This window comes from Rhipicephalus microplus, chromosome X (assembly GCF_043290135.1).
Source record: "Rhipicephalus microplus isolate Deutch F79 chromosome X, USDA_Rmic, whole genome shotgun sequence".
Taxonomy (NCBI): Eukaryota; Metazoa; Arthropoda; class Arachnida; order Ixodida; family Ixodidae; genus Rhipicephalus; species Rhipicephalus microplus.
Genome location: NC_134710.1, coordinates 285,756,220 through 285,768,604, shown reverse-complemented (window position 1 = coordinate 285,768,604; position 12,385 = coordinate 285,756,220). Strand labels below are relative to the sequence as shown.

The window sequence follows — 12,385 nt, the reverse complement described above, 5'->3', positions numbered from 1 at the left end:
TTCTAGAACGTCCCTTCCCTCAACGCTTTACTTATCTTGGGAAAGCCGATGGGAGCGCCGTCTCTAGGCACGGCAAGTCACTGCATATCAGCAGTAATCTGCTGCGATTCTTGAGTAGCGCAGCGTCATTTTCAGCCGAGCGGTGGCGCAGTGCTGGACTCTGTCAAGTGAAGGATGTAAGTCGAGTCGAGGAGCGTTTGTGAATACCGGAGTCAGAAGCCTTTTTTAAGATCCCAGCCCCTTTCTTTTCGTCCTTCCATTGTGGAAATAGAGCGCACGAAAAGGACATGGAAGTATTTTCGGGGCAGTGTACCTTAGGACCTCAGAACAGCCGTCCGCCTGCTTTATTCTAAATTATATAGCGCTAGTGCATGCGCAAAAAATGACATATATGTCATTAGGGATAAGTTACCCAAAGGTTGTTAACCAAAACAAAAACAATCTAAGAGGCCCTAACACCACCAAAACACTTACATTCCAACACCCAGCACAACAAAATAAGAAGCTCTTAACCAGAACACAGTAGAAAGCCATGAATCATGGCTCTATGTACACTACTTCGCCCCGTCATCAGGTTTCATTTTGTGAAAATGAGTGAATTATTTTCTTATGCAGGTAGAAGAATTCATGCTTTTCTGATCATTAGGTGTTAAAAATAAAAATGGGCAGATCCCACGTATAGTGGGAGTCGATAATATGTGAAGCACGAAGAAAAGAAATGTCACTTTAAAATCAGCACAACGTTTCGAGGCAGACGTAAATAATGCCATACATCACTTCCATGTCATATTTATCAAGTTTGTGTCTTGCATTTGTGTCTATCATGCATTCACGTCCCGTAATACCAAATTTGATGTGGGTGAAGCTAGCGAAACGGCCATGAGCACGCTATGAGCGTAGTATTCATGTTTTACCTGAGACGCATGCCGATCATAATTATCAAGTTTTGACGTGTCATTAATCTTTGTCGTCTATTCACACCACGAGCTATAAAATTTGGTATATCTAGAGGTAGTGAAACGGCCACGTGCAAGCTATGAGCATAGCATGTAGTCATGTTCTACATGACATGTATATCACGATTATCATATTTTGTAACATAATTTACCTTCATCGTGTATTTACGTCACGTAATACCAAATTTGGTATATGTGAAGCTGTAGCGAAACGACTGCAAGCGCAACATGAGTGTAGCATGTGGTCATGTTGTACATGACCCGGACACGGGGGTCATGTTGTCTGTACATGACCTCGTGTCTGTACATGACCTGTACAGACACGGGGGTCATGTTGTACATGACCCCCGTGTCTTTGTTATCGTGTTTTGACGTGTCATTTTCCTTCGTCGACTATTCACGTCACGTGATATCAAATTTATTATATCTGGAGATGGTGAAGTGGCCACGAGCAAGCTATGAACGTAGCAAATAGTCGTTGTTGTTGTTGTTCACCTATTTATTATGGCGCATACCCACTATGGGAGATTGGCCAAGAATCGAGTGGTTTTAAAAATTGCTGTTCATATACGGAATAATGGAGGTATAACAGAAAGATTACCGATAAGCTAGGAAAGTGTGTAGCTTAAAGTACTGCATACAAATATTTACATAAACGAATCTTATTCTTAGAATAGAGCAATAATCTGATTGTTTTACGTAAATAATTTTGTGGACATGTTGGATAATGAAACAGGTTAATTAGTAACCTATTGATTCCATGAATATAATCCCGGACGGCCGCACATACTGTCGCATTAGAGAAACCAGAAATGGAAGCTCTAAAAGGCAAAGTGACTGGCACAGATAAGTCCATACCAATACCACGTAAAGGTGTTTTTGAAAGGGTTTTTTGTAATGTGTTAAACCGCCTGCAGGTCAAAAAGAAATGATCTATTGTTTTCAGTTCATCACAGAACGCGGACACTGGCGAAGGTGCCTGAGCAGACCTGTGTTTATAAAAATTTAATTTTGGTACCCAGCAGCGCAGCCTTGTGATAGTACTTCTTGTTTACGAGTGCGGCAAAAGTATATTCGCCAGGGATATAATAAATGGCTATATTCAATAATAAATGGCTAAGGAATCGGATATTTCATTTATAAATAAACGTTTATGTCCAGGCACCCAAAGTAATCGTACTTCTCTAAAATGCGCAGGTACTAGTGCACGGAACGCCTTTGGTACTTGATTATCAGCACCAACAGAAAGTGCCACACAGAGAGATAGGGAATCAGTTATTATGACAGCTTATGTGATTGCTGTATCTAACTTGCGTAAGGCGAGCTAAACTGCCAGAACTTCAGCTGCAAAAACGGGTATGAAATTGGGTAGTCGAAGGGAATAAACCCAATCTAAAATAGGGCTGAAAGTACCAACGCCTGACTTTTCGTCATATTACGATGCGTCTGTAGCAATAATAACGTTCGTTGTAATACTGCGCAGGTGATCTTGTAGTAAACCAACCAAATTATTATGGGGAAGTAATTTGGAATTATATAAAAAATGTCATCAAATTCAATTTCCACAGGAAAGGAATTATCCCGACTCGGCATGATGTCGCATATACGTACATCAAATTCAATTTCCACAGGAAAGGAATTATCCCGACTCGGCATGATGTCGCATATACGTACGTTTAGAGGCTCCAGTAAATTTTGCACAAATATGATTTGTGGGGTGTGAAATCGTGGCCATCTAGCACCAAAAAATAATTCCAGGGTGGAAATAAAGGCTGTTCCTGAATGCCGTAATGGTGATTCATAAATTCTTAAGAATGTCTGAACAGTCAGAAGGCGAATTCTACAAGAAAGTGGAGGGACCTTCGATTCGAGATACAACACATTATTAGCAAGTGGTTTGGGAAGGCCAAGGCATAAGCGCAAATGTTCTCTTTCTAGAAGAAATAGAGGCCGCAACTTGTAAGCTGGAACTCCAGAGAAAAGTACACAACGAAATTCCTAAATGAGACGAATATACATGCGATATATCATTTTCAATGTGTTTCTTCTCGTACCTATGCGGTAGTTGCTTAGCCTACATAATATGCCAATGGTCCGCACACCTTTTCCAGTGATATATTCGATATCAGGTCGCCAGTTAAGCGATGTGTGATAAGGTACTCTAAGGTATTTATTAGATTCCACCTGTGGTATATCCTCATGATGGTAAGACAGAGAGATGTGCACAGGGGCACATTTACTCGGATTAAGTAGAAAGCAGTTGTCATTGAGCCAGCTCTGCAATATAATAATTTAAGTCTGTAGCCGTTCATACAAGGTCTGAATGTTATCTGCCATTGCAAAAAACGCGATATTGTCTGCATGAACATAAGTTGTTATATCCTGTTTACGTGGAATGGTGCTCATTAGTAAAATATGTAGCACCAGGAAAGCACTGAGCCTTGCGGTACTCCCCACGTTTGGGTATGAGTAGATGATGAAAACTCATCTTTAAAACAATAAAATTTCCTGTCTGCAAGAAAATTTTGAACCCACGCTACTATATATGATAGAAAATCAAGGTATTCTCATCGATCTATAAAAATAGAGTGCTCCTTGGTATCATATGTTTTAGCGATGTCTAAGGTACCTAAAGCTGCATATTTTTTATGTAGCCGAGCTAATTAAAGCCGACTTTCTAAATCAACGTGAGCATCAGAAATTGAACAACTAGCCCTGAACCCAATTTGACAGGGGCTTAGAATTGACCTCACGGTAATAAGTTCATTAATTCGTATATTGTTGATTCTCTCAACCAATTTCACTAAGTTCGATGTCAGTGCAATCGGCCTTATCTTATCCAACATGTATGCTTCCTTTTCATTTTTGAGCAACAATATAATTTTGGCAAGTTTCGATTCTGGAGGCATTCATGCGTTCCCGAACGAATAATCAATTCACTAGTTCTAGCAAAAGATTAGGCGATTCCTGGAGTAAACATTTTAACATAGAGTTCGTAATTCCATCTGGTCCTGGAGATGTCCTCGGTAAGCATAATACTGTCTGACTCAATTCAGCTAAAGAACCTCTTGGAAATTCATGCAAGTTTACCAGCATGGACCGAATAGCCGAAAGATTAGCAGTGAAGTGGCGTTCTAAATTTTGCGCTACGTCTTGTAGAGAGGTGTTCATTTCTTGCGGAGTCAAGACACACGACTGCAACGTTAAAGGTGCTGGCAGTACTTTTCTTGTCCGAAGATAAGCGAACAAAGCACGCTTATTTTTTATTTAGAAAGATAATCAAGATGTCTGCTGTCGTATTCTTCTTTCGCTCGGTTCACTGTACGCTTAAATACGCCAGCAAGGAATTCATAGTCCTTACAGTTTGTTGGACTTTGATTATGAAGAAGCTTTTTCCAAGCGGCTTTTCGTCTTCTATAATCGCGCATACACTCATCGTTCCATCAACGCGAAAAGGATCGTTTATTCGATAGAATAGAAAATTCGGAATTTTTTCTAGATCTCTCCAGCATTGAACCAATCGTAGATGCAATCTCCTTAGTACTGGCATTTCCAAGTATGGAAATGGCAAAATGGAGTCAGGCTTGAAATTTACTACGGTTGATGTATGTGCGTTTTGGCTGATCTAAAGTTATTGTTGGACAAGGAATATCAAAAACTACAAGAAGGTGGTCGCTGTTTGTTGCCGAATTCAGAACAGCCAATGACAAAACCTTGACTGCATTGGAGCAAAACGTTAAATCCAATACTGAGCAAGTCTGACCTCGGACAAATGTTACATGACAGTCATTCAGACACGAGAGGTTGTGATCAATATTCTATTCCCACAGTCGCCTACCACAAGAATCTGTCCTTATACCGCAAGACAAATGATGTGAATTAAAATCTCCTGTGAGTACACTTTTATTTCTACATGCTACCAAAACACGGTCAAAATAACACGTTCTTTGCACACCGGAGGGGAAGTAACAGTTTATAATTGAAAAGGGGTGGTATCCGGGGAGACACAAGTCTAATGCTAATATTTCACAATCCGAGTCAAACATACTGAATGACATTTTTGCCCTATGGCATAATTTACTCGATACAAGAATCATTAAACCACCACCACGTGATGGGTGATCTAATCGAAAAGAACGAAAACCTGCATGATGGAAATTTTTATTTGGTGTAATCCAAGTTTCTTGGAGAATTATAATATCAAGAGTAAAATTAATGAAAAAGTAGTGTAAGTCGGTTGAGGCTGTGAATATAGGACGGCAGCTCCACTGTAGTACCCTCAACTGACCACGGTGTTGGGCGCAGCGCAGAGGCGCATGTCACGCCCTTGTTAGCATCTTCAAGTGCAACAGCTGATTCATTACGTTTAGATTTGGACTTGAGATCGGTGAAGATAGGAGATCTGGTACGTTTATTAGATCGTATATTGAGTTACATATCTATAGCAGTACTTGTGCTCGGCTGAGGCGTATGTCGGTCCAAGCGCACCTGTGTTCCTGTCACAGGTCCCGTTGATTCGGGAGGCAATCGACGGGTTAATTCCTAGGGCCGAAGTACTGGCCCCCCGAACCGCACCACGAAAGCGTGGACAATTTAGAAGTGGTCCTTTTTGGCGCGCCAGCGGACGCCGGCTGTGGCCCAAAGGACAAGTCAGAGCCGAGAGTTGATAAACAAAAAAAAATTATATTGAGAATAATGGCAGATAAAAACGATACACAAATATGCACACTCGACAATAGTTGAATACTATATGTCACCAATCAAACAATGTGTTACACAGTACAATTAGCCACACTTGAAACAACGGACACAAACAACACGCACTACAATGCAGTCGCATGCATCGAACAACCAAGACACTTAAAGACTAAAGAGTTCGAAAACTTATTGAGTCCAAAGTCCTTGGAACAAAAGACTGAATGATACTCTTCCGAGAATCACTCACTCAAAGTCCAGCGTTGTTGTCGTTCCGCTGCCCCCGAAGTTTCTCTTCCAGGAAATCTCGCGTCTTCAATTGGCCGCTCTCCAGGCTCCAAACTTCTTCGCCGGAAACACGTCGGCTTCACACACGCAGCTGTTACCACGTGTCTTCGCTCGATAGCGTTAGACACACACTCTTGCCTGTAGCTCAAGCCTTCACCCCTCAGGTGAAAATCCTCTTCTTCTCCCCCTTTGTCACGGAAGACAAAAGGCTTCGCCCGAAAGGCGGAACACCCTACGCACTCTGGCGCATACTTTCTTCTTCTCCTGCTTTGTCACTAAGGACAAAACCTTCACCGACAGACGCGGCGGGATACCCAACGCACTCCGGCGCTAACTTCCTTCTTCTCCTGATCTCCCATCTCGGCTGCTCGATTAAATACCTTCCGCGCGAGATACCAGAAAGTTCTCATCATTTCGTCGGCGCGATGCGCAGCGAAGGCTGGAAGAAAGGGCGAGACGATACGGGGGCCGTCCGTGACGGATGACGCAACCCGGCATCACCACGCCCCTTTCCATCGAGAAATTTCCAGGGCTTGCTCGGCCGCTGACGCGAGGAGGTTTCGTCGGCGAACCTACGCTTCCGAGGGAGAGAGACGCGCGCCCGCGGAGTCTTTGGATGTTTTTCTTTTTTTTATCGTTGACCTCGCGGCGTCACTCCGGCGTTTCGTCGCGAGAATTTGGCGGCGCGCCCTTTTTTAGCGCTCAATTTGTGACGGTTCCTGACTGCTTAGCCTTGTCTGCAGATGTAGAAAGTTCGTCCAACACTACATTGCGTAGCTGAGTGGCATCTCTGGTAATGTCCGTTACTGCAGGTTCTATACTAGTCTGTACTCTTTACTCAATCTGCTTTGAAAGAATTTGCACCAAACAGTCGGAAAGGTTACATATGAGTTTATCCATTGCCTTACTCACTGCCTTTTTCACAGCAGTTTCGATAGCCTGCGATAGATTTGAGTCCATACTGGAAGTGTAGCGCGCTGTAATGCCAGAGTATCCAAAAGCCTTTATCTAACTATGTCAATGGCTTCTCTTCGAGAACAGCGGCGGCAGTCAATAACTTCTAGGGTTTGAACCTCGTGGGAACGAGTGGAACATTCAAAGTTGTCGGCGCAGTGACTTCCCCCTCAGAGACAACAATTTTCCGCTGTTGCAGTACACTTGATTGAAGGATGGCTCTCTCCGCAAGTGCTACAACGAACGTTAGATTTACATCCTCCCGCAGTGTGGCTGAATCTCCAGCAGTTTTTGCACTGAATCGGACGAGAAGCGAGTAGCTCTACTCGAAAGATCAATGACCATAATTTTATTTCTGACGGGCATTTTGTGCCCACAAATGTCTGATGACAGATTCGGTTGGTACTCTCTCTTTGTCGACTAGGTGATTACATCGGTAAATAGAAATTACGCCTGCTCCAGAGAGCTTGTATAGGGTCTCAGCTGGACTCAGCTTGGAGTCGACTCCCCGTACAAGGTCTTTGGTGCATGCAAGGTGAGGTGAAATGAAAGCACTAACCGGGGTAGAAGCCAAAAAGGTGCATTTGAGAAGATCCTGCACGCAGGTCTGATCCGGTGACCTACACACGATACCTCCTCGCCCAAATGGGCGCACATCTGTGGTGATCTGGAAATAGTTTGAAGTTTTTTTTAAGTTCTTTTTGGACCGCCTGAGGGTCTGTAAGTCTGATGAAGCCTCCATTTTAGGTACCAGTACCACGGGAATGCTAGACACCACTGCGCAAAAAGGAGTCTAGTGGCAATTACTTATCGGCAGGGACGCTGACCAGGCGGATCGCGCCTGGCCAGGAGAAGTAGTCGACATGAGCACTAGAGATAGGATTAAACTCATAAATAGATAAACTAGAGAATCGGACTCTAAGACAGAAAGTTAAAACCACTCAATCCTCAGCCAAGAACACCCAAGCAGGTTCAGCACGGGCAAGCTTGAAGGCGGGACTAGAACGGTCTTGCGAAGGATCTTGCCTCAAGAGGCACGTCTGTCTACCTCAGTCATGTTCTACATGACACGCATAGCATCATTATCACTTTCTGACGTGTCTCATTTACCTTCGTCTTGCATTCACGTCCATTATACCAAATTTGGTATGGGTGAAGCTAGCGAAACGGCCGCGAGCACGCTGTGAGCGTAGCATGTAGTCATTTTTTACAAGAGACACATATTAAGATTATCAAGTTTTGACGTGTAATTTACGTCTATTCACGTCACGTGATATGAAATGTTGTATATCTGGAGCAGGCGGAACGGCCACGAGAAAGCTATGAACGTAGCATGTAGTCAAGTTTTACATGATCCCCATATATTTATTATCGTGTATTTACGTGTCATTTACCTTCGTCGCATATTCACGTCACGTGATATCAAATTAGGTATATCGGGAGCTAGAGAAACAGCCACAAGCAAGCTATGAGCATCGCATGTACTCATGTTCTACACGACACACATATCATGATTATCATATTTTGACACATCATTTACCTTCGTCGTGTATTCACGTCACGGAATAACAAACTTGGTTTATGTGAAGCTATAGCGAAACGACTGAGAGCGCACTTTGAGCGTAGAATATAGTCATGTTTTACATGAAACGCACGTCATGATTATCACATTTAAATTTGTCACTTACCCTCATGGTCCGTTCACGTCACGTAATAACTAATTTCGTATATGTCACGCAAGCGAAACTTCCAGGAGCGCTTCATGAGAGTGGCATGTGGTCAAGTTCTTACATGAGCCCCACCGTGGAGGCTATAAGGTACTTGGCTGCTGACCCGCAGATCGTAGGATCGAATCCCGGCTGTGGCGGCCGCGTTTTCAATGAAGGCGAAAATGTTGTTGGCCCGTGCGCTGAAGTTCGGGTACACTTGAAATAACCCCAGGTAGTACAACGTTTCGGAGCCCTCCACTACGGCGTCCCTCATAAATATGCGGTAGTTTTGGTACGGTAAACCCCCTATATCTATCTACCAAGGGGCAGTGGAATAGTAAAAAAAACAAAAAAAAAAATACCCTGGCCTGCGCAGGGATTGAACTTACGACCTTCGCGTTATTAGCACGACGCTCTAACCGACTGAGCTAGCAGGCCAATTCTTGCACAACGTTCCCGATGACTTAGCAATCACGACTATGTTGCCGTGTCGGCCCTTCACAAAAAAAGAAGCTTACCTGTTACTCTTTTTACTAGTGCAGACTCGCAGCTCACATACATATTTTTAAGGGGCACTCTAACTCTCTGGTAAGGTTCATTGCACTCTCTTCGGAGAGTTTTGGAAGATGCGACTCTTGCAAAGTTAGTTAACGTTGACTTTCAAAGAAAGCTATAGGTATGTGGCAAATGAGAACTCATAAAAAACGGTAACTAATATTTTCTGTTATTACTTGCCTATGTGGAAGGATAATGGCCCAAATATTCCTTCCACAAACACTCCAACAAGAAGAGACCAGCGCAAACTCAAAATTGATGGATCGGATATATACTTGCGACATTGGTCAAAGCTGGAGCGATCATAATGATCGTCATCATTGATTTGGGTACCATGGTTATGACAACCATCAGCACGTTTTTGCTGTTATGCTGATGCTTACGTTAAGCGCAAGGACGTGCATGAAGATTAACTTCGAAAGAGTTGACAGTTGGGCGAGTTAGTGCTTTGACATCGAGACCATCGTGAGGGCGAAATTAAACACTACACCCAGGAATAAGCAGACGAGGACAGAGACATGACCTCGTCTGTTTCTTCCTGTGTGTTGTGTTTAGTGGTGCCCCACGATGGTTTCTACATGCATTAGAAGTCGTATAAGTGGACGACGAGCAAACCACGTGACATATAAGCGGATTCTCTTTCCGTTTCTCTGTGGCGGCTTTACCGATTTTGCGTTTTGAGCCACTCCTGCTGCTACATTTTTAGAAAACGAAACTAAATAACGATGTTGAGCATCCCTAGAGTTCTTCATAGATAAAGAGCAACGCCATAGTACAACGCTACATTTAAACTTTCACCTCTGGAAGTTATTTTCGGGAACGTCTGCGCAGTACACGTACAGATTCGTCCGCGTCCTGTGTGCGTGTGTGTTCAGAAACACAGACGCACACAAGACGTAGTCGCATCTTCCAGTAATAATAATAATAATAATAATAATAATAATAATAATAATAATAATAATAATAATAATAATAATAATAATAATAATAATAATAATAATAATAATAATAATTATTATTATTATTAATAAATGGAAGCGCCCACTTCAAAGTTACTAATATTACCAAACAACCCCTTCGAGCTATGACGTACACGCATAACGGACCAAGCTAGCTTATTTTGTATTCATTTGTGTATCTATGATTGCAATACATTATTCTGTCGACATTTACATCATTGCTTCGAGCTAACGCAGTATGATACCAAAATTTTCGGGACTCTTATTATACCTCAATTGAAAGTTTACACCGAAGACACTCTTTTTGGCTAGTTTAATGCAGTAGAACGAAAATACACCCACACGCCGTGTACCTTGTTGAAGTTGTCATCATGGTTGGATAAATATTTAGTAACTAAGGTAATTTTTTCCATTTATGGCATACTATTAAGCTCTTCTTCACAGATGTTGCACGCTCCTGAACTGGCGATACCTACGCAAGTGGCTGGCTTCGAAGAACTCGCGTGTATGGGTGACTACGAATTAAACTTCTTGAAATCTGCATGGATTAAAGCAATACAGAAAGATGGTTAGCATGTATTGTGGTCCACTTCAACAAGCCATTGGCTAGTTCTAGGTATTTATTAATAATAATATTATATTGTTATTATTATTTCATTTAGATTTAAAACCCATTCGGTGCAAGTGTTGTTCACCAATTTATTTATTTTACTGAAATACGGCTGGTGCTTTCGCGTCAAAACACACAGACACCATGCTCACACTGACACACACACACACACGCGCACACACACAAAGAAACGAAGGTTCTAGCAATCATCTAATATATGGGAAAAATCAAGAGGAGAGCTGACAGATGCAAACACGTAGTGGAATAATTAGGCTGAACAGTGAAAGTTCCTCAAACCGGCTGGCCGATGTTTCGATAGGAGGACCTATCTTTGTCAAAGGCGCCTTGACATCCTTGGCGTGTTAGTTTTAAGAGGGTGAATAATGACTTCACCTATTGGTTGGGCATGTGTACCCATTGGTATATAAATAATCAACTAACATGGAGATGTGCCACCACCAAGACATGACGTCACTACAAATGTGGAGGCGAAACATGCGGAGGTGAAACAATCACATCGTCTATAAGGAGTCGCCTGTGAACAACGCAACCTGAAATGAAAGTACGCTGTCGGATACGTTTCAGATGCGCAACATGATGTCCAGGCACGCTGCAGAGTAATTGTGGTCACCTCGCATTTTTTAACCTGCTTCACGTGCATTGTCTTCTTGTTCAACCCGTAGGAGGGCGTCTACAGTGGCTGAAAGTCGAGTTCAAATTAAGAAGCGCGACACCGTAACAAACCTCATCAAAGCGTGTATGCTGGAGCGCAGACACCGCGTTGGCGATTCTACTGAAAAAAAAAATGTTTACTTTTTTATTGTTTTACCACGAGCATCGTCGATGCTGTTTCCGTAATTTATTTCAAGCGTGAGACAACCAAAAAGTAAACGGTGGCAGCGCAACGGCGTTCGAAGCGAGCGCGTATTATGTGTACGCACGCCACGGCAAGGCTCGTAAGTGCTTGCCGTGACGTCATGCATGCCTACCACTAGGCGGCGCCACTACGACAACTTGGGGCTAATAGCCTATGCGAGCCGCTCCCTGTCTGTAGCCGAGGCAAAGTACTCGACCACAGAAAAGTAGTGTCTTGCTGGGGGATGGGCGATTACTAAGTTCGCCTTACTTGTTTAGTCATCCATTCAAAGTTGTGACAGATCATCATGCCCTCTGTTGCTTGGCAAACATACGTTATTCCTTAGGACAACTGGCCCAGGGGCGCTAGGGCCTACAGGGATTTGGCCCATCCATCGTCTTTAAGTCTGTCCGAAAGCATGAAGCCGTGGAACCGCTGTCACGTGCACCAATTTCTCCCGTCAGTGGGGAAGCAGAAGACGATGATTGTTTCCTAGGCGCCCTCAAATCATCGAACTGGAGCAGACGGCAGCGAGACAACGACCAGTTTCAACCGGTCATTGATTGTTTAGAAGGTCGTGCCGCAGCCTTGCACGCCATCCATCCCGTATGTTGACAACCTTTTGTCTTCGGAATAACGTCTTGTATAAGAAGAACACCCGCTCTACAAGCCGTGCTTACCTCCTCGTTCTTCCGAAGGACATGCGGGACGATGTCCTCTTCGCTTGGCATGACGGGCCCACATCTGTCCACCTAAGCTACTCACGAACACTCGCTAAAGTAGTCAGGGCGTCATGACGCTGT

The 12,385-nt window shown here is 43.3% G+C and overlaps 1 non-coding gene across 1 annotated transcript; it reads right to left on the bottom strand.

The window, feature by feature from the left end:
- Positions 1 to 8,966: 8,966 nt before the first annotated feature.
- TRNAI-AAU (transfer RNA isoleucine (anticodon AAU)) lies at positions 8,967 to 9,040 on the bottom strand. Its single transcript has one exon. It is a non-coding gene; the product is annotated as a tRNA-Ile (tRNA).
- Positions 9,041 to 12,385: the final 3,345 nt, after the last annotated feature.